General features: G+C 36.0%; 1 protein-coding gene across 6 annotated transcripts in view; it reads left to right on the forward strand.

Moving 5' to 3' along the window:
• ZNF644 (zinc finger protein 644) overlaps window positions 1-18,758 on the forward strand; it is a 51,991-nt gene that overhangs the window by 14,263 nt on the left and 18,970 nt on the right. For 5 of the 6 annotated variants that reach the window (XM_048313459.1, XM_048313464.1, XM_048313460.1 and 2 more), the window contains 2 exons: window positions 5,225-5,280; window positions 17,472-17,544. The gene's annotated coding sequence lies outside the window, so the exon portion shown is untranslated. The remainder of the gene's footprint in view (window positions 1-5,224; window positions 5,281-17,471; window positions 17,545-18,758) is intronic. The other variant, XM_048313463.1, reaches the window with a different exon arrangement.

Raw genomic sequence — 18,758 nt, forward strand, 5'->3', positions numbered from 1 at the left:
AGGAGGTGAATTATTTCTCTGTAGCTTATTGCTTATGGTAAATCTCATTGTGAAGAATGCCATTCAATTTTAGTTGGGTATTGATGGACTGTAAACTTTTCAATATCAATGATACTTAGAAAGTTGTGCCCATCTTAGCTGAGGGGGGAAACTGCATTGGTAAGTCACCTTCATAAACAACATGTTAGTATTTTCTCTTAAGGTCTTGAAATTCTAAATGTTTTCAGGATTCCCATCTTCAAACTGATGCTTCCGTTTTGTGCTTTTATGATGCTTTCATTTGTGTGTTGATTGTTACATATTTGCTTACTGGATAATGTATGCTCAAAGTAAATAGCTCTCAAATTGTTTGTTTCCTCTGGCTTCTCTGTAGACGTCTTTGAATCTTTGTAGTGTGCCTGTTGTGTACATCTTTGAATGTTTGCATCTGATCTGTTTAGTGATAGAGAGGAAAAATAGCCTTTTCAACCAATATGTTTTGTTACTCCAAACTCATGCCTACCTAGAATACTTTTCGCTGTGATGACTTTTCAATTTTTTTTATTTATGGTATGCACATTTTTGAAATAATAATTAAATCTCTTATTTGACCTAATTGATGGTATAAACAGCAGTTCTTTTTTTCATTCAAGCTAGTCTCTCAGACTACTTTTTTTCCTACTGTGATACGCCTATTAATGTTGCATTCAACTACTTATAATCTTGTTTGGACTGAAGCGGCTTCTCAGTCTGAGGTATGATCAGTTGTGTTCATTTCCTATGCTGTGACACATTTCCTTGAAGTGTTTCACCGTCCCATACGGAGCGTTGTCAAAAAGCAAAACTTTCTACGAGTAGAAAAAATGAGAGATTTCGACATTTCCACGTGAAAGCCCTACCACAGCTTTGGGAACTGTGCATGTGGCTTTTACTGTGATGAATAGACAAAGGAAGAACTGTAACTTCTTTGAACTATTTTTCCCATAACTCTCAAAATCTAGCAGGAGATTCAAAATGCAGGAGGCAGTCTTCTCTCTTGCAGTCCCTTGCTTGCTTTTGTTCACTCACTGCAGATTCTTTGAAGTCAGAAGCATCTCCAGTAAAAAGACTTAAATTTTGTCTCTTCATGTTATAAAGTGTTAAGCTTTTGCTTAATTTGACTTCTGGGTAATTCAGGCTTCAGTATAGTACCTGCTCTTAAGTACTGCTCTTCATTAACTGTTTTAAGAAGACTGATTATTATTTTTTCTTTACAAATTTAATTTTGTTAAGTGGGATTGTGGCATATATAATTCAGTTGGTTAAACTACAGTTGGAATAGCATAGATGGAGAGGTTCTACAAATTCTCAGAGGGTATTAATTTTGTGGTTTTAGAACACCTCATGTTTCAATTCAAATGATTATTTAATCTACACTGAATGTTAGTTCTAGATATTTGTGGGTACTGAAAGTAGATTAAGTTGTTTTTATACTTTTTAAATAGAAATCAAAGCTCCTTCTGCAAATAGAAAGCAGGAAACTACATTTTGTACAGACAAGGTCATTGCTGACTACTTGTTTGGAAAATGGCGGTATAGGCTTGTCTTTAAAGAGCTTTTCAGCTCTGTTAACTGATAGAGGAGACTCTAGTCGGCTAAGTTTTCGCCTTTTCAGTCCTTTTCTGAAATTACTTTATCCCTGATACTGTATGTACAGTTTTGGCATGAACTTCTGGGTTTGTTGTAATAGCCTTTTCTTAGAGTAATCTCTGCTTTCTGCTGGCTGTTTTTTCCTGCACTGATATTTAGGATTGTTAGATTTTTATAAGTTGATAGATGTTTTCCAGAGCTGCAATGAAATTTATTCATGCCCCACACCCTGCTTTTGAATTTAATGCTGGGATGGTCATATCCTCATAAATGTAGCTGCTGCCCTTGACTAACTAATCATTTTTTCTAAGCCGTGAAGTCAAGACTACAGTTGCAAGCCTTTTGCTATGTCATGCCAAGCTGGTGGAATTGACTGTTTAGCCACAGTTTATAGCAACAGAAGTAGTTTGTATAGTATAGTTACTCTAGTCTTTGTTTCTTCCTCTTTCTTCCTACTCACACAGGCATAATCAGCTATAGGGGCAAAAGCTGGTTTTGTGTTAAACAACAACACACAGCAAAACAAAAACCATCGAACAAACCACCTGAAAAACTTCCATGTGAATTACATTCCTGGCTGCAACCATTCTGGGAGAAGGTTGTAGTTAAAGGTGGTTGTGTCTTTTCCCAGATAGATATAGAAATGTCAGTTTTAACAGAGATCTGTTACTAATAAGGGCTGCATAGTAAATAGATGGATCAAAACTCTTGTCAGGATTACAACAAATTTTACTTAGTCGTTGTACACCTTTGCATTCTAGTGTTTCTTAAACTTTCCTCAGAGAGGGAGGGGTGTGTTGTTAGGAGATAACTCTTGCTATAAAAAAGTTTCGGTCCATCTTTTTGTTTAGTGTCACTGGGGGTGCACTTGTGATTGCTCTCATCTCTGCCATTTCAGTTTTCTTCCACTTCCTGTTCACTGCCCTTATCAGAACAATCAGCTGCTTATCGCTATTCAGAAGCCTGACCATTTTACAGCAGTCCTTTTTCCCTGCTGTGGTCCCCCTTCTCACTCTTTGAATATCAAGGCCTCCAGGTGAATGCTCTGTAACTACATTTCTTACTCAATCCTGCATCCTTTTGATGCCATCTTTTATTACCTGGTATGGGAGAGTGAATTTCATTCTCACTTCCTTTCCTGATAATGAGAATTAACACAGGCAAATTGGAGCAAAAACATTTATGATGTTGAAATCCTAGCCTTTCCCTAAGGAAATTTTTGGAGAACTACCTTGCTCGAATCTGGTGGTAAAGAATGTCAGGCGCTCAGCTATTTCAAATGTCATCACACTTGAAATGAATAGTAGGTGTTAGAGTTTGATTGTACTGGAGTGAGAGGAATCTTATTTGACAGCAGAAAGACCTTTGAGAGGAGAGGTGAGTGCTGTTTAAGCACTATAGGTGGGTGGCTTTAAACAGTGTCAATACTATCAGTAGTTTGGGCTAAAATCTGGTGTCTTGTGGATTGTGTTACCTTCATCAAGATGTTTGCATGACACTGCAAGCACCATCTCCCGTTGGGTGGAGCTTTGTACAACAGAGGGTTTGAAATTCCAAAAAGGGGGAGTTAATTATGTAGGGCCTTCTGCAGGGCTGCAGTGACCAGCCCTTTGGTACTTCAGCAGTTTACTTGCTGGTGATCTTTGTGAAACTTGTGACCTCTCCTTCAGCTGGACAATATCCAAATTATGATGGCCCATCTTCTCTTTTTTCTTCTTTTTCCCTCTGTGCCAGATGTAGAATAACCCCAGATTTATCCCAAGTGGTTTGTGAGCTCCTGTGATCCAAAGAATACTGAAATGAAAGCGTACTTGGATTTAAGTTTTCTGCTAAGTGGACTTTTAATGAGTACAAGAGTGCATGCCCTCTAGATAGATGGTGTAGGTTAAGACTTCCCATTTTATGTCAACAAAGTGAATTGATTGGTCCAAAGTAAAGTGTTCCTATGGAAAAGCTGTTAGAGAGAGTAGGGGGTGGTATGACACTATACTGCAGTATCACCCCAGTGATCTGCAGTTGTCTGGGCTCAGTCCTTTGATGGAAAGATTCTGTCTGCACTTGAGTGACAAGCCATGAAATCTGTGTTGAGAACAGTTATTGCTAATGTTTAGTTAGTTGCAGTGTTTAGAAGATGTGGGTGTTGAGGCCATTTTGCACGGGGGAAGAGTCATTGTAGTTCTTAATGAGAGAAATGTTAGACTGCGGTTTTCACTGCCCAGCCAAAGTGCATAGGCTTATTGAGATGTCTGGTTTAGTGCTCATGGTAATGTTTGACCTTCTTTCTCATTTTTTGAAAGGTGTTTTGGCTCTTCATGTATGGAGGCTGTTTTTTTTGTGGGCATATAACTGTAGCTTTACATTTACTTTCTGTAACATACAGTAGAGCTCCACTGCTGTTTGAAAGTAACACTTCTGCTTCTCTAGATGAATGGAATATTACTTTAAAACCTGACTAAAGAATTCTGGTTTTTTTATGTAATAAATCTTATTTGAAAAATGAGTATGTATATTGAATAACATTCATGCATAAAGGTACAGTTTAACGTGATACTTGGGACATGATCCTGGGGCTGGGGAAAGGACCTCAAATACTTATCTTCTGTTGCTTTATATTATCCAGTCAGACTTTTTTGAAAGATCTGTCTTCCCATACTATCTGTCTTTGTAATTTGGACAAGTGGCTTTGAGACAGTTGCAGGTTGATTGGGGAACTCTGAGTCAAAAAGCTGTGTGTGAATAAAATGAGGTAAGTAATCGTCACCAGTGTGTGAGGATAGTTACCTCATTCATAGTCAGTTTTGATGATGCCTAAACATTTAGTCTAGATAAGAGTAACCTACCCTTTCTGTAAAGCTTTATGCTAGTAGTTGTGTCTTCATTAGTAGACACAGTTCTACAGAGGTACCATACCCAAATCCATTCTTGTTTCTGTGCAGCTTCTTCAGTGGCTTTTGGAGTCTTCCAAATTTCCAAATAGGAAGTGAAAAATGTCCTTGTATAGTTATTGCTAAAGATACATGAGCAAAACAAGTTCATCTGACACTGATCAGCTTTCATGAAGACATATAAATTACAATTTTTAAGTGGGCCAGGTAGTCTTGGAATAATAAACACAACTTTGCCCTAGAAAAGTTGAGGAATTAGAAAGGCCCAGGCATAAAGTCCTCCAACACCTAATTTCAGATACGTTGATCATTTTTGCTAAAAAGATTTTTAAAAAGCTTTCATTTGTAACCATTTCCTTTCTGTATATCATTCCTCATTCAGGGAACTTGAGATTGCATTTGCTGCTAGTGCCTTCAAACTAAGCTGAGATTTTCTTGCCATGCAACTTCTTTTCCCCTGTTCTGCCCACTTAGTTCAATAGCATGTGTATATTTGATACAACTTCTTGGTAGATTTTTTAATTAAAGTGCCAATAGCTATGTTATTTAGAAATTACACGTGTTTGAGAGAAGAGCACTGGAGTTGATGTCCTACCCTGAGAAGAAAAAGATAGAATACTTTTATGGCTGTGGGTTTTTTACCTCTCTGTTTTGCTTGGCTTATCTGATAATCTAGGACACAAGCAGAAAACAGTGACAGCTGTACAATAAGTTCTTGTTTCATTTTGCAGGTTTGTTTTAATGTGGAAGTGGATCTTACAGCATAATGTAAATCAAACAAGCAAAGGTGAGTAGGAGTTTTGTATTGGTGGTTTTTTCCCCCCAAAATGGCATTGGCATATACTGGTAAACATGCAGAAAGGTGGTCAGTGAAAATTTACTTGAAATTTGTATCTTGATTACTGTAATGTATGCAGTGTATGTGCTGTAATGCTGCAGTGTTACTTCTAGGAAACCAAAAGAAGCACAAAAGATATTGCCCCATTATTTAATATTATGATGACAGTTATGTTCTTCTTCCATAAGTTATTATAGTCAGAAAGCTGTCAACTAGCTTTTGAGCTGTCCTACTAGCTGTTGAGAGCCACAATTATGAGTGCTTCAAATTAATTTTGTTCTTCACATATTATCCACTTGGTTTCAAAGTACTGAAAGTGTACTTTGCACTGTAAAAGCAGCATGTTAAACTTGCACTTCCGGTATTAATGAATAACTGTGGGAAATTTGACCAACTATCAGAATAGCACTTCAGGTTGTAAATAATGAAATTCTGTTGGAATTTTCCCTCCTTTTCTGTCCTTAGGAACCCATTTGCAAGCTATTTGAAGGACAAAGTATATGGAGATTTACTGCTGGCAGAACTTAAGTGGCCATTTGCAATTGCAAAGTGTCCATCGAGGAAGAATTTTCTGTAACTGACATTTTCCTCCTTCCCCCACCCCCTTCTTCTGTTATTTTGAGAAAAAGTGTAGGTTTTTGCTCTTCCATTTACTTGCTACTCCAGGAATAATTTGAACTATAAAATGAATCTCTTCACCATATAATTATGTGAAGCATGTAACGAAGAGTTTTGACCTGTTTTAACTTAAGTCTTTCAAGAGAATCTTTAGGTAAGGCCCCACAGTTCAGTAAATTCGCTACTTTGGAGACATGGCGTGATGGACTCTGGTACAGAGGCTTCTGTAACCAACCAAAGCTGTCTCCTCAAGTTTCCTGCTTGCTGTTTGACTAATGTGCCATCTCAGAACGTAGCTTCTTGCAGTGACTTGCTACTTTGAAGAGGTGAGAGGGAGAGCCCATTTGCTTAAATGAGTTTGTTCCTGAATTCCAAACTCCAATTAATATGTAGACTTAATTTTGCCTTGAAATTGTAGTATGTGCATTTTAAAAGACATGAACTGCTTTGTTCGTATCTTCTGTTCCACTAAGGCTTCTTCAGAACTATTGCTGTCAACTTCAAAATACTGATTGTAGAAGAGTGCTTTTTGGGGAATTTAAAATACTCTTCTGTTGAGTGTTGATCTTTTGTATAATGTATAACTGATTCAGGACTTTGGTTATGAGTTGTCTTCTGAATTGTCTTCTGAACTATGAACAATTAAAAGTAAGCTCTACTGCTGTGATATGCATATACTTGTGTGTAGAGGATGTTTACTGCCTTAGCCTGACTTTGCTGGTTTCTGGAATGTGCTTTGAGAAAACAGATATATAACAGAATATAACTCTGCAAAAGGAAATACTTCATCTAAGAATGAGTGTAAAACAAGAATTGTGGCTAGGAAAGGAACTTGAATTGACAGTAAAGTTCAAGCTGTTCTTCTGCCTGCTAATGCTTTCAGTATTTAATGCTTGCCATTTACATTCTGTTTCTTTTTAATTTATGTGTTATCTAATTACTGGTTTAAATACAGAAAATTAGTTGAAAAGTCTAATGTATTACTGAGTGTGTTTTTTAAGCATGAAGTCTTCTGAATGAAACTCTGAAGACCTTTCATCTTAATGGTGGTTATCTGTGTTTAGTAGGAAAAAGCTGGTCTCTGAGGAGAAAGCCTGTAGTATTGCATTCACAGCGAGAGGACAGAAAAATGTGTAAAAGAATAAATGGAAACAGTGTAATGATGTTTGATCAGTATTGTTACTGCTTGGAGGAGATCGTGAGGTTCCCAGAGTTCAGTAAAAATGGCAACTGAATAGTCAGTAAATCAATGAAGTTATTGTGCTTTATTAGGGAACAAAATAAAAGCCAGATCCAGTTCTACAAATTTGTGGTGTACCATAATTGCATTGCAATGTGTATTGCTTCTTGAGTACTGGTCTAGTCCTGTGACTGAAAAACAGCATAGCAGAGCTGAAGAAGCTTCAGAGACAGGCAGCAGGGATGACTGAAAGAGTTCATTTTCAAGAACAACCTGCATTTCCCAACTGCCTCTCTCTTCAGTCTCCACTCATGAGGGTAGTGGCTGCAGCATCTTACAGACTTCTAAACAATAAATTTCACTCCCACAGCTCAGTGCAGAGTTGCCTTTTTGTGTAAGCTTATGTCTTTTAAAGCAAGAGCTGAAAATGTGATTTAATGATTTGCTCAAGCGTTTTTCTTGTACACTTGACCAGAATGCATTTCCTGATTACTCTGCTAGTGTGCTTTCCATGTGTAGGGTTTGTTGGTTTGTTGGGTTTTTTTTGTTTTGTTTTTTTGGTTTTTTTTTTTTGTAAAGGGTTTGGGGTTTTGTTCTTGTAATTTCAAGTCATTCACTTTCCTAAGGCAAATATAAAAGATATATCCTGACTTTTGGAAATAAATCAAGAAATATGTTACTCGTTTAAAACACACAGGTATAAGATACTGTTTACAAACAGTGAATGTACTTTATTGTGGTAACTGTAGTATTTGTTCTTAAATTTTCTGATTTACAGACTGCATCTTCTGAACTCCATAGGAGAATTTGTTTTGTTTTAAATACCGGGGGAAGTTAGGAAAAAATAAGCTTGGTCTGAATGTGTTAAAAGTGCAGTGGGCCACACTTCTGTATAGCAGGATAGGTTGGAGAAGGTAGATGATTGTGCTGAATTTCCCTGTAATAGTGTGTACAGTGAAGTGAGGTCATATTTTAAGCGTTTTAGATACCAGGAAAAACTAAACTTGCTTCCAGAAACTGCCTTGAATGTATTTAATATTGCTTTGCCTAAAAGTAGAAGGCTGTAGTTAGTGAATAGTAGTACCCTGAATACTGAAGAAGGATATGTATGTTATATACAGAATTCTGCACAGGATAAATTTTAGTATGTGGGATTTTTGTTTCTTTGTCTCAGACAGGATCTCATATAATTTTTATCTTGTTCTTGTTATCCTGGTAACATGGAGTTGAATTTTCTGCCGTTAAATCACTTCTGGTGAATGACTTTATTTGTTAAAATTAAAAAAAAAAAAAAAAAAAACCCAATTGTTGGTGGCCTGACCTGAGCTTTTCTTCTCACTTACCTTTTTCTGGTCACGTACAGTATTATATAGGTTTGGGTCTTTTAAAAGCTGTGATTTTGTCTTTTCATCAGCAAGAACAATAACTTTCTCCAAGTCAGCAGAATTTTTTGGTCTTAATCTGAAAAGGTACCAGATGGCTTTTTTTGCCTTACCTGGTACTGCTACTTAGAATCCTAGCTAGAATACTAGCTTTTTTAATCCTTGATCACTGAAAGAACATAGAGGATGAGAGCTAGTTTCCTGATAAGGATGAGTGAATATCACTAATGTAGTTCATTACTCTAAGGTTCTAAATTAAATTAGTAAAAGCACAGTGTTTGTTTCAGCTAGTGGTTTTGTAATTGGGAAAGGTGCCATGCTTTAGAAGTTAAAAAATCTCTCTACATTAGCAGGAGAGGAGATACAGTCTTAAAAGTTGTGATAACATTAACATTTGTACAGCAAGTGGTTATCAACCAAAAAAGCAAAAATCATGAGGAACTGCTAGATGTGTTTCAGGTCGTGCTGGATAAAAAGAATGACGACTTTTGTTCAATATAACAGGAAATAAGGTCAGAATTGTTCTAAGTTGTGTAGTGTTAATTGGGTTAAACTGTTCTTAATATCATCTTTAAGAAAGTCGCACTGTGAATCCATTATGCAGCATCGTGGTGTTGTCATTCAAGTTTTCATCTGTGATTTGTTGGATTGACACTTCACAACTAGTTCATGCAGTTAACTAATAATGTTTTAATTAACTTGTGAAATATTCCTGTAAAAATAGTCAAGTATACCTGATTTCTAAAAATTCCTTCCAGTCTGATTGTCATCAGTACATACTAATGAAAGTAGATTGAGTGGGTAGCACATCCAGATAACAAACTGGATATTTATACCTTAAGAGGTCTCTTATGTCAGTTACTGAATTCACTTTTTCCTGAAGTTTGAGATTATGGTGAAAATAAGACGTCTCTGGTGATACAGTTGTAATCATTGGAGATTTGCATAACATTACGTAAACCACCTAATTACTAATTGTTTTATTGATATATATTGGATTTGTATTGTAAAAAAGGGTTCTTTACCCAACTGCTTACAGGCGGTATCTGAACAAAGGGACTGAATTGTTGGAAAAAACTTTGATTTACATTGAAGATCAGTTTTAGATTTGGATAGCCGGAGTTTGCTTTGATTAATTTTTAAATATCTCGTGTTAGCAGAGCATTGCTCGTATTTGGCAGCTTCAGGAACGTTTTTCAGCTCTGTATGCTCTGCACGTGGGAATAATTGGATTTACATACCGATTTTCACTACCACTTGGTGGCAGTACCTGGCTTCAAAAGGATTTGTCTCTGAGCAGATAAGGTGGCTGATCCTATAAAACTATAGGTTAAGAGGGAGTAATTAGTTTTTATGTTTCTAAAAGTTAGTTATGTGTTTTAGAAATGAAAATACTTTCTATTTAACTTACTGGAAGGAATTATATTTGTATGTCTCTGTGGAAAATCTAGCTGTCATGTCTAATATGTAATTTAAGAGTATTGCTTGTGTTAGTAGTATTCTCAGAAGATGTATTTAATGTTCCCCAATTGAATTATTTTAGCATTTACTTCTAGCATTTTGCTTTGAGTAGTTTAGTTCAAGTAATTTTAGAACATAAAATTTGCTTCATGGTAGTATTCTATATAGTGCTGCATTCTGCAGTTAAATGGAGGACTGTCAAAGCTTCTTTTTTGCCTTATGAAATGTTCTCTACGTTTTTACTTCTTGATTTGTTCATATAGATTTTAGAGAGATTCCCCAGTGGATTTTTCTGTCAACAAAGCTAGTAAAAGTTTGTGCCCTTAGTCATAGTTGTCGCCTCTCGTCTGTGCCGATTCAGCAGTGTTTGGGTCCCAGCCTTTTAAACTGGATAACGAAATTGTTGATAAAGTGTGAAAGAAGGAACTTGGGGGAGTGGAAGAAGGCAGCAGTTATTTAAACTAGCTTTGCTGTGAAGAAAGGCATAATTCCAATGAATAGCACAGTAATTTGACAGTATATGATGCCATGTTGAAAATACTTCCTCTTCTCTGCAAGCCAAAATCATCTGCAATGGTCAGCAGGTCCTTTAATTTTAGTATTATGCCCCATGTAAGGACTGTAGTGGTGAGCTTAAAGTCTGGAAGAGTGGAGATACTTTCCTAAACATGGTCTCCTTGTGAAATGTCTCACTTAACTGTGACTGGAGGTGAACATTGCCAGTGGCAGTGGGTTCTGTAAGGAGGAAATACTTCCACTGTATTGCCTGAAGAGCCAACACTGAGAAGCTTCTTTGAGGTGTGACACATCAAGAAGGTATTTAAGTATATTGTGGTGAAGAAGAGGGATTCATCCTGTGTAAAATCGAAAATTGTAGAAATACAACTGGAAAATGAGGTGGGAGTTGGGAAATGCAGGTTTATAAATTTGAGTGTGAAAATACTACTCCACTTAGTGATAATATTATTTTATGTAGTGATACAACTCTGGAAAACAGGATCACTGGAAGAGAGGTAGAAGGGAGAGGAGCATCAAATTATAGTTTTGCTGTCAATTTATTCTGTCTAACTTGGGATAGAGAGAATACGCTTTTACCGTATGCCTAATAATTTTCGTGTCATTTTCTTCAGCTTTCAGAATGATAAATTCAAAGTTGGTAGTTGTAAACCTTTTTAAATTAAAATACTTTAGTGCCTGTATTGATGGTATTTTGAAATTGAAAAATTGTGGATAGTCTGAGCACATGGAGCACTCTAAAGAGGACTGAAGTAAGCAAGAGTTGGGATACTGTGTGGCAAAGTGTACTAAAACAGAATCACAGAATAGTTGACTTTGGGATGAACCTGTAGTGATCTTGTCCTGTCCCTCTGTCCATTCTGTTGAGGTCCCTTTCAATGGCATCACAACCTGCTAGTGTGTCAGTCTTGTGTGATCAGCAGCCTTGCCAAGGGTACCTTCTGCCCCATCATCCATGTCATTAATGAAGATGTTGAACAGTGTGGGACCTGGTACTGGCCCCAGGGTAGAGCTTTAGTTCCTGGCCATGCGCACTCTGTACCACTGATCACGACCATTAATTTTTTGGCAGTGGGATAAAGTGTCTCACAGCAAGGATACGAGCAGGACTTTTATTTGTAGACTGTAATGAAGAAAAGTTTTCTGGTTTTAATAATGCTGCTGGTTAATAAAAATTTTTTATTGTGTTGTGTCTAGATAAAAGCAATTTTTTGTGCCACACTTGAGGATTAGGAATACATTTTACTGAAAAACACAGGTAATGGTGCAGAAAGAGTTGAATTGTATTTTCTCAAACATTTAGTTTCTTTAGAGAGAAAGCATATGGGCATGTGAGATGGCATCAAGGAAGAAAATTTATGCATGTAAAAGTAAGGGAATGGTTTAGAAGAGAAATAGTGTGTATTTTCACAGAGCATTCATTCTCTATTTTTAATGCTTCTGTGTCTTTATTGGAATACTGCTAGTCATTACCATGTGTGTCTGCATTTAGGACAATTCAATATTTGATTGTAGTTCTCATCTTTATTAGAGCTAATGGCAGTGCAATTCAAACTAGATTGCACTACTAAAAATCCAAACTAGAGAGCTGCAGTAATATGAAGACTTAAGTAGCTGGCTGTCCTCTGTGAACAGGGCTGTGGAATTCTGGGCAGGAGTTATGAAGCCTGTGGAGTTGCCAGACAATGTGTGACTGTTCTTAAGTTACCAGATTCAACATCTTGGTTTTTTGTTCTGGGTGGTCATCTTTTAGAAATACCTAGTTCATTTTGAAAAGCATCTGCCAGTGAAACTATCTTAAGCTGCTGCATGAGCACTTCAAACTAGAAGAGTATTTTTTATAGGTACACCTATGATTCTTGTGACACTGAAATTGTATTGTCATTTATTATTATTGATTTCAGTATCGAATTTTAGTGTGATGCCCCCCATTGTGGTAAACTGGTTTATTTCCTCAAGTAAATCAATACTAGAGGAGCAAGATTAAGAATGGTTGGTGGCAGTAATGGAATTCTCTTTTGTGATTTCTAATTGTAAGATGGTTGTTCTTAAGTTGTGTTCAGTTTCCTTTCACATGAGATGTTAACGTATCATTCTTAGGTGTTTTAGACCAGAAACCAAGTTTCTGAAATTTTGACATTTTTAAGGAATTTTTTGATTTCCTTACTGTTCCTGACAGACAGCTTTTGAAGACATTGTTGCATTAGGAACTAAGTTTAAGGAAAGTAACTTCCTGAAAAAGCGTGCTTCAGGTTTGATCTTCCCAATTATAATCTTACTGAAAAGACGAGCTGCTTTTGTCATGGCTGCTCTATAACTGAGAGTTTCTCTTTGATCAACTTTTTCTGCAGATATTTGACAACTTGGTGAACTTTTCAACAGTATAAAAAAAGGTTATACTGTGGATAGCGGTAGCTTTGTATTTATTCGGGTATAATACAAATGTTGTATTGCTAATATTTCATACTGCTTTAAAAAATTCTAATATGGCAGTCTAATTAGCTATGAGAGTTTTCCAGTGTTCCTATTTTTATGTGAACAGCTGTGGATTTGAATTGTATTGAAGATAACTAGTTTTGAGTGGAGCTCTTCATGTTGTAGTTAGATTAATAACTGTGGACCGTTTGTAAGGTAGGTGTGGTGGGGTGTTTAATATGCACAACACTCGTGGTATTATGCATATTAAACAAGCCGTCTCTTGACTACAGAAGCTTGAAGAAATGCAGAAGTGTTCAGGTGAATTTGTAGATTTCAAAGCTAAGTAAGGCAGTCTACAAATAGTGTTTCTCCTGTGCAGAAGGAGATGTATTTTCAGCAACTTAATTTGCAAACACAAATAGAAGCTGGAGGAAGGCGAGTCACTGACTCGTGCCCTACTTGTCAGGCTTTGTGGTTTTATTTCCGTCTGAAGGGTGAATCAGGGTAGCTTTTTAACAAGGAAATAAACTGGAAAACAAGAAATAGGTCTTCTTCTAATGATCAGAGTATCATGATTTTATTGATTTTGGGTATTAATATTGCTAGATAACATCCCAAGTTCCCAAGGCAGAAACTCTGCTATAAACTCATTACTATATGGAAGAGGCAAAAATATTTTGCAGCTGTCCTCTAAAATTTTTTTTTTTTCCTCAAGATGTGGCTGGTTTGTGTTGATTTGATACTAGTTCCTCTACTACTCTGTACAAACCTTCATTTTCCAGAAGTTCTTAAAACTTTCTCTTCAGGCAGAAGTTCTGTGCTTGATGTTTGCCATGATTAAGGTTTTAAAGCATAGACTGTGATGGGGCAAAATGGAAGGAGATGCCTTTTTAGCCCTGTGCCATGATGTAGTTAAACTCTTTCTGTTCTGCTGTTTGTTGCCTAAAAATCTGTTACTTCGGTTCCATCATCTTTAATATAATCTGTCACTTGAGAAAGCTTTATTACAGGAATGCTTGTGGAAAAACAATAGGTTTTGTTAGTTTTCTCTATTTACGTAATGAAGTCTTGAAGAAAAATCTAAATGGTAACAGGGAAAACCTGAAGCACCTTTCCTATCTCTTGAATATTTGAATAATCCCTTGAGTGTCCTGGTTATTCACATACCTGCTTAAAGAACTTGACTTATGAGGAGTTATTTAGCACAGAACAGGTATGTTTTTGCCTTTGTTAGAGCACTGCTGGAAGACACTGTATTTCTTCAGTTTCTTTAGCCAGGCTGATTAAATTCAATCCATTTAGGAGATGGCTTCTGAGTTTTTGTGTTACTTAATAGTTGCTCTGGGCTTTCAGCTCATTGGCTTATATTTATGAATTTAATGAGAAACTTGATATCAGCCCCCATAAAGGCACTTCCAAATTCTTCCATCTTGGTTTTTCAGCTCCAGTGTGCTTTCAAATTTATTGTAAATCCCTATAAAATAACATGAGGCTTGCAACAGAGACTTACAAATCTCTTGCCTACACCTGCTAGTAGGCAACAGCATGGTATACTTGGCACTAAGGTGGAAGCTTTACTGAGCTAGCCTTGCATGAAGGCAGTGCTCTTAATTTGGTGTGTGACCCTGCTGCATAGTAAAGGTTGTCATTATGAAATAAAAACTTGGAAAGGTCATAAACCTACTGGTAATAAATACAATTAATAATATACATAGAACAACGGATTTAAGTACATTCCTATCAAAAAGAATTATTAATGAACAGAAAGTGGACAGCATAGATCTGATGACAGGAGGGTTGCATCTAATCTGAATTACTGAGTGACCTAGGAAGCTTGCTTGGGGGGATTACCAAATAATTATGTTAATATGCAATTATCACCTTATTTCTTCTGTAGTAACCTCAAGATGTAGTGTAGCGGGGTGTTATAGCAAGTGCTGATAGTTTGCAAAAATACTGATGTTCAAGATTTTTAAGACAATAAGATTAGCTTAAGGCATTTAAATTATGATCAGTCAGCTTGAAGATAGATCTGACCTTACACTTCTTTAATGTTTAGACTGTCTGGCCACAGGCAGTCATATCTGCAGAACATATTATGATTTTTTAAACTGATACTTTATTAATAAAAACAGTATTTAAAAATAAGTAATTTTTAAATCAATTAATAGGGAGTGGAGTGTGGCTTATCTGGATAAAGAATTGGTTTCTGTCTATTTTTGAATATGAAATAATTTCTGTATAGTAAATAGCATAGTATGTAAACCAGGAGTAACGCTGTTAAGTGCACTGCAGTCATTCTAGGCTTAACTGAAATAATTGGATTGAATTTGACCTAGCCTTTAGATAAAGTGTGTTTCAAAGGTATGAGTTGGGATTGTGTATTCTTGTGTAGGCTTTTTCAGCCATTTTCCATCAGCATTTTTACATGTATATATCTCTTAAGTATATTGCACTGGGTGCTTAAATAAAAATTACCTCAACTATATAGTTGAGATAGTATAGTCCTGGTAGTGGATATGATAAGCAGTACTTTCAACAAATTTAAAGTTTGATCTCAAATTTTCATTTTTCAAGTACACCAAGTATTAAATGCTATATATTTTGATAATTTTGTATTCCTGATATGATATAGAAAAGACAATTTTAAAACTCTGATGGAAGCATACGAAGAATATTGCATAGCCTTGGTTACATCTTAGTTACAATGATTGATTTTTCTTTTTTTCCCAGGAGACAAGTTAGATGGTAACATTTCCTCAAAAGACATGGCATTGTGTCTTTGGTTCTACCTATTGTTGTTACTGCATAAATTGTGACACGTGGAATAGATAATGTAACTGAAGTATTGCATCTTGGTTTAGTGTTATCACAAGACTAAATTATTGTAATTTAAAAGTATGTTTTCTGTTTTTTCTAATACCACACTGTTAAAACTGTTAACTTTATTGTTGTTGTCCTGCACAAAAACCAGTGAATTATACCACCTTGAGAGCTGGAAAAAATAATACTAATATATGATGATAAGAATAAAAATTACAATTAGCAGAAAATTATTAAAATGTAGCAGTGATGTTATTGATACAGTAAGCATTTCAGGCTTGATTCAAAGATGGAAATCTGTAGGGATTACCTGTATTACCATAGAAGACTTCTAATCATACCCATGTGGAATAGTTCACAATCTCCATAAATACACAGTATGGAAAGGAGTCTATTACAAGATTGTGTGAGGTGATGCTTTAGATATCTCTAATAACTCTGAAGAGAATATCAGTTTAATGGTGACCACAGGGTGTCCTAGCCACCTTCTTAACTTCAGCTTTAACACTAATATTTATTATCAGTAGGGTTTTGTATGTAGAACAACATACATTGTCTTCATCTTGCAAACCTGTGAGAAGTTTTGAGGAGCCATTCTGATAATGAGGATTGCAGTCTCCAAGCAGCACAATATTCTCAGTCTGCCTCCCCGCTGTTCAGGGGGTAGCAGTGAAGTTGCTTTAAATGGGAAGCGTCTGTTCTTTCTCTGAACCCCTCACACCAGAACAGATGGGTGGAACTTGGAACATGGAAGGTTTTACCTCAGAGGTGGTAACAGTGAAGCCACTCATTAACACTGAATTTACCACTTCGTTAGCGATGTTGCTTCCTGTTGAGAAAAGCTAATACAGGCTCTCAGATTGACTGAGCACGCTTTTGTCTGCTTGTGCAGCAATAAACCAAGGAAAACGCACATCTTCCAGGCAAAATTGTCTTACTCACTTTCTTATAAATGTTTTGTGAACAGTTTTATACCCTGCTGCCTGATACTATATGAAGCCTACATTATTCAGTTGTAAAATTGCTGGAGCTATTGTGCATCATTAGAGGTTTCACTTAGTTTAATTGACTTTTGCACTACTGATTCTTAGCACATGTTTGCACTGCCCATTTCTAACTTGTGTACGTGATGTAAAGACTCCTGCTGGGTGGTGCATTATCACCATTTTAGGGTGATAGCTTTGAATGTGATCTTATTGGAAGTCGTTATTATAGTGAAAAATGACCCATCTCAAAACAGCAAAGAAAAGCAAAAATCTAAGAAATGGCAAGATGAGAAACTGGGGTGTCTAGTAGAACATTTGTGTAAAGGTATGTTATAGATAAATAATACAATAAAATATTTCACACACTTCAAGCATTTATTATGCCTCTGATGTGAGCATTGCTGTATTTTTTTGAATTGGCTAGTTCAGTGATGGAGTAGCAAAGGAAATATTTTTTTAATGACTTAATTTTTCATTGTATTTCTACTCCAAATACAATTACTTTTATCTGCAAAAGAAAGTTGGGTTTTTACAAACTCAGAAGAGGTTTAATAATTGTTTTGTCCTTTTGCTGATTTGTAACAAAACAAGTGCAATAACAGAGAATTTCCATGAAGCTAGTTAGTTTTGAATTGAGTCAGTATTTTCAATTCAACAGCTGTCATTCTGTTGAATTGAAAATACTGGATATATTTTAAAATGTGATGTATGAAGATGAAACTGGTGTTGTTTAACCAGGTTGTTTTCTCTCCTTAGGAAAAAAGGATGTCCAAAGTGGTCTTCCTGGATTTTGACAAAGGACCATTGCAGGAAGCCATGGATATTAGTTGTAAGTTATAACAACTTAATTCAAAGAGTCTAGGTAAAAACTCCTTTTAACTGAGTTTTATTCAAAATGTTAATTAGTAACAGTTACTAATTAACATTTTGAATAAAATTCTGTGATGGCAGGAATCAAATCTCCCAAAAGATCAAAGTGAGTAGTATTCTCTAAGGGTAAAATATATGGTTTCTGTAAAATACAGATGTTCTGGCTCCTAGATGAATGTTTTAATGCCTTATGCTCACTGTGTTCTGAGGACCCTTTTAAGAAGTGAATGTAGACTAAAGTTTACATTTCTGTTGGTCACACAATGATTTTCATGTATAGGCAACTCCTTTGTGCTCACTAAGCATTGAGTAGATGATTTGATGTACGAATAAAAGTCACTTGTAGAAAGACAAGGCCACCCACAGGGAATTAATATGCAGTAGTTCTCTGTACTAGTAGATCCTGTTGGCATCCTCTGGATTCAACACGGTGACTTCATCTGGTAGGTAAATCCTAATGAAATGTTTCGTTCTTACAGTATTTTTTTCCCCCACCTTTGATAAGATGTTGTTTAATTGGTTTATCATTTAAAATAGCCTTACAAGTGGAATGGGATTTATTTGTTTTAAAGCAAGGAGAGTCCTTTTGTCAGAAGGGAATAGGAAGACATCTGGTTTCCTCAGTGAGTTTGATCCTTTGCTGTGTCTCTGTCACTAATCAGATGTTCAAAGTCAGCTTCATTGTGTTTTTTCCTTCTGTAGGCTTTTGTGTAGCATCAGGTCAATTGTATGGAAGTACTTCGAAAAAAGTGCTGCCTTGAGAAACATAAAGATTGTTTTAGTTTCCTAAAGAAAGTATGTTTTAAAAAAAAAGCAGAATTGCTAGTAGATGTCCGGGTAGCCTTTGCTCCTTACTTTTACTTCCAGAGAACAACTGAAGATAATCTGTATTTATGTACATGTAGAACGTTTTTGCGTTTGTTTTGACAATCTGATTTTCCCCATCGTGTGTAGGTCTCAGGCTTCTTCAAACTGGGATACTCGGCAGTGACTAGTTTGCTGTATGGTTATTAATATTACATAGCAAAAAAAGTGTATTTTTTTGTTGCTTCATTGATTCACTATAGATGTCCTGAATATCCTAAATGAAAAATAAATTTTTGACAAGTTCAAAACATCTTTTTAGATTACAGTGTGAAGAGTGATCCTGAAGAAAAGCTGTAAATTAAAATT

The sequence above is a fragment of the Corvus hawaiiensis genome, chromosome 9 (genome assembly GCF_020740725.1).
Source record: "Corvus hawaiiensis isolate bCorHaw1 chromosome 9, bCorHaw1.pri.cur, whole genome shotgun sequence".
Lineage (NCBI taxonomy): Eukaryota > Metazoa > Chordata > Aves > Passeriformes > Corvidae > Corvus > Corvus hawaiiensis.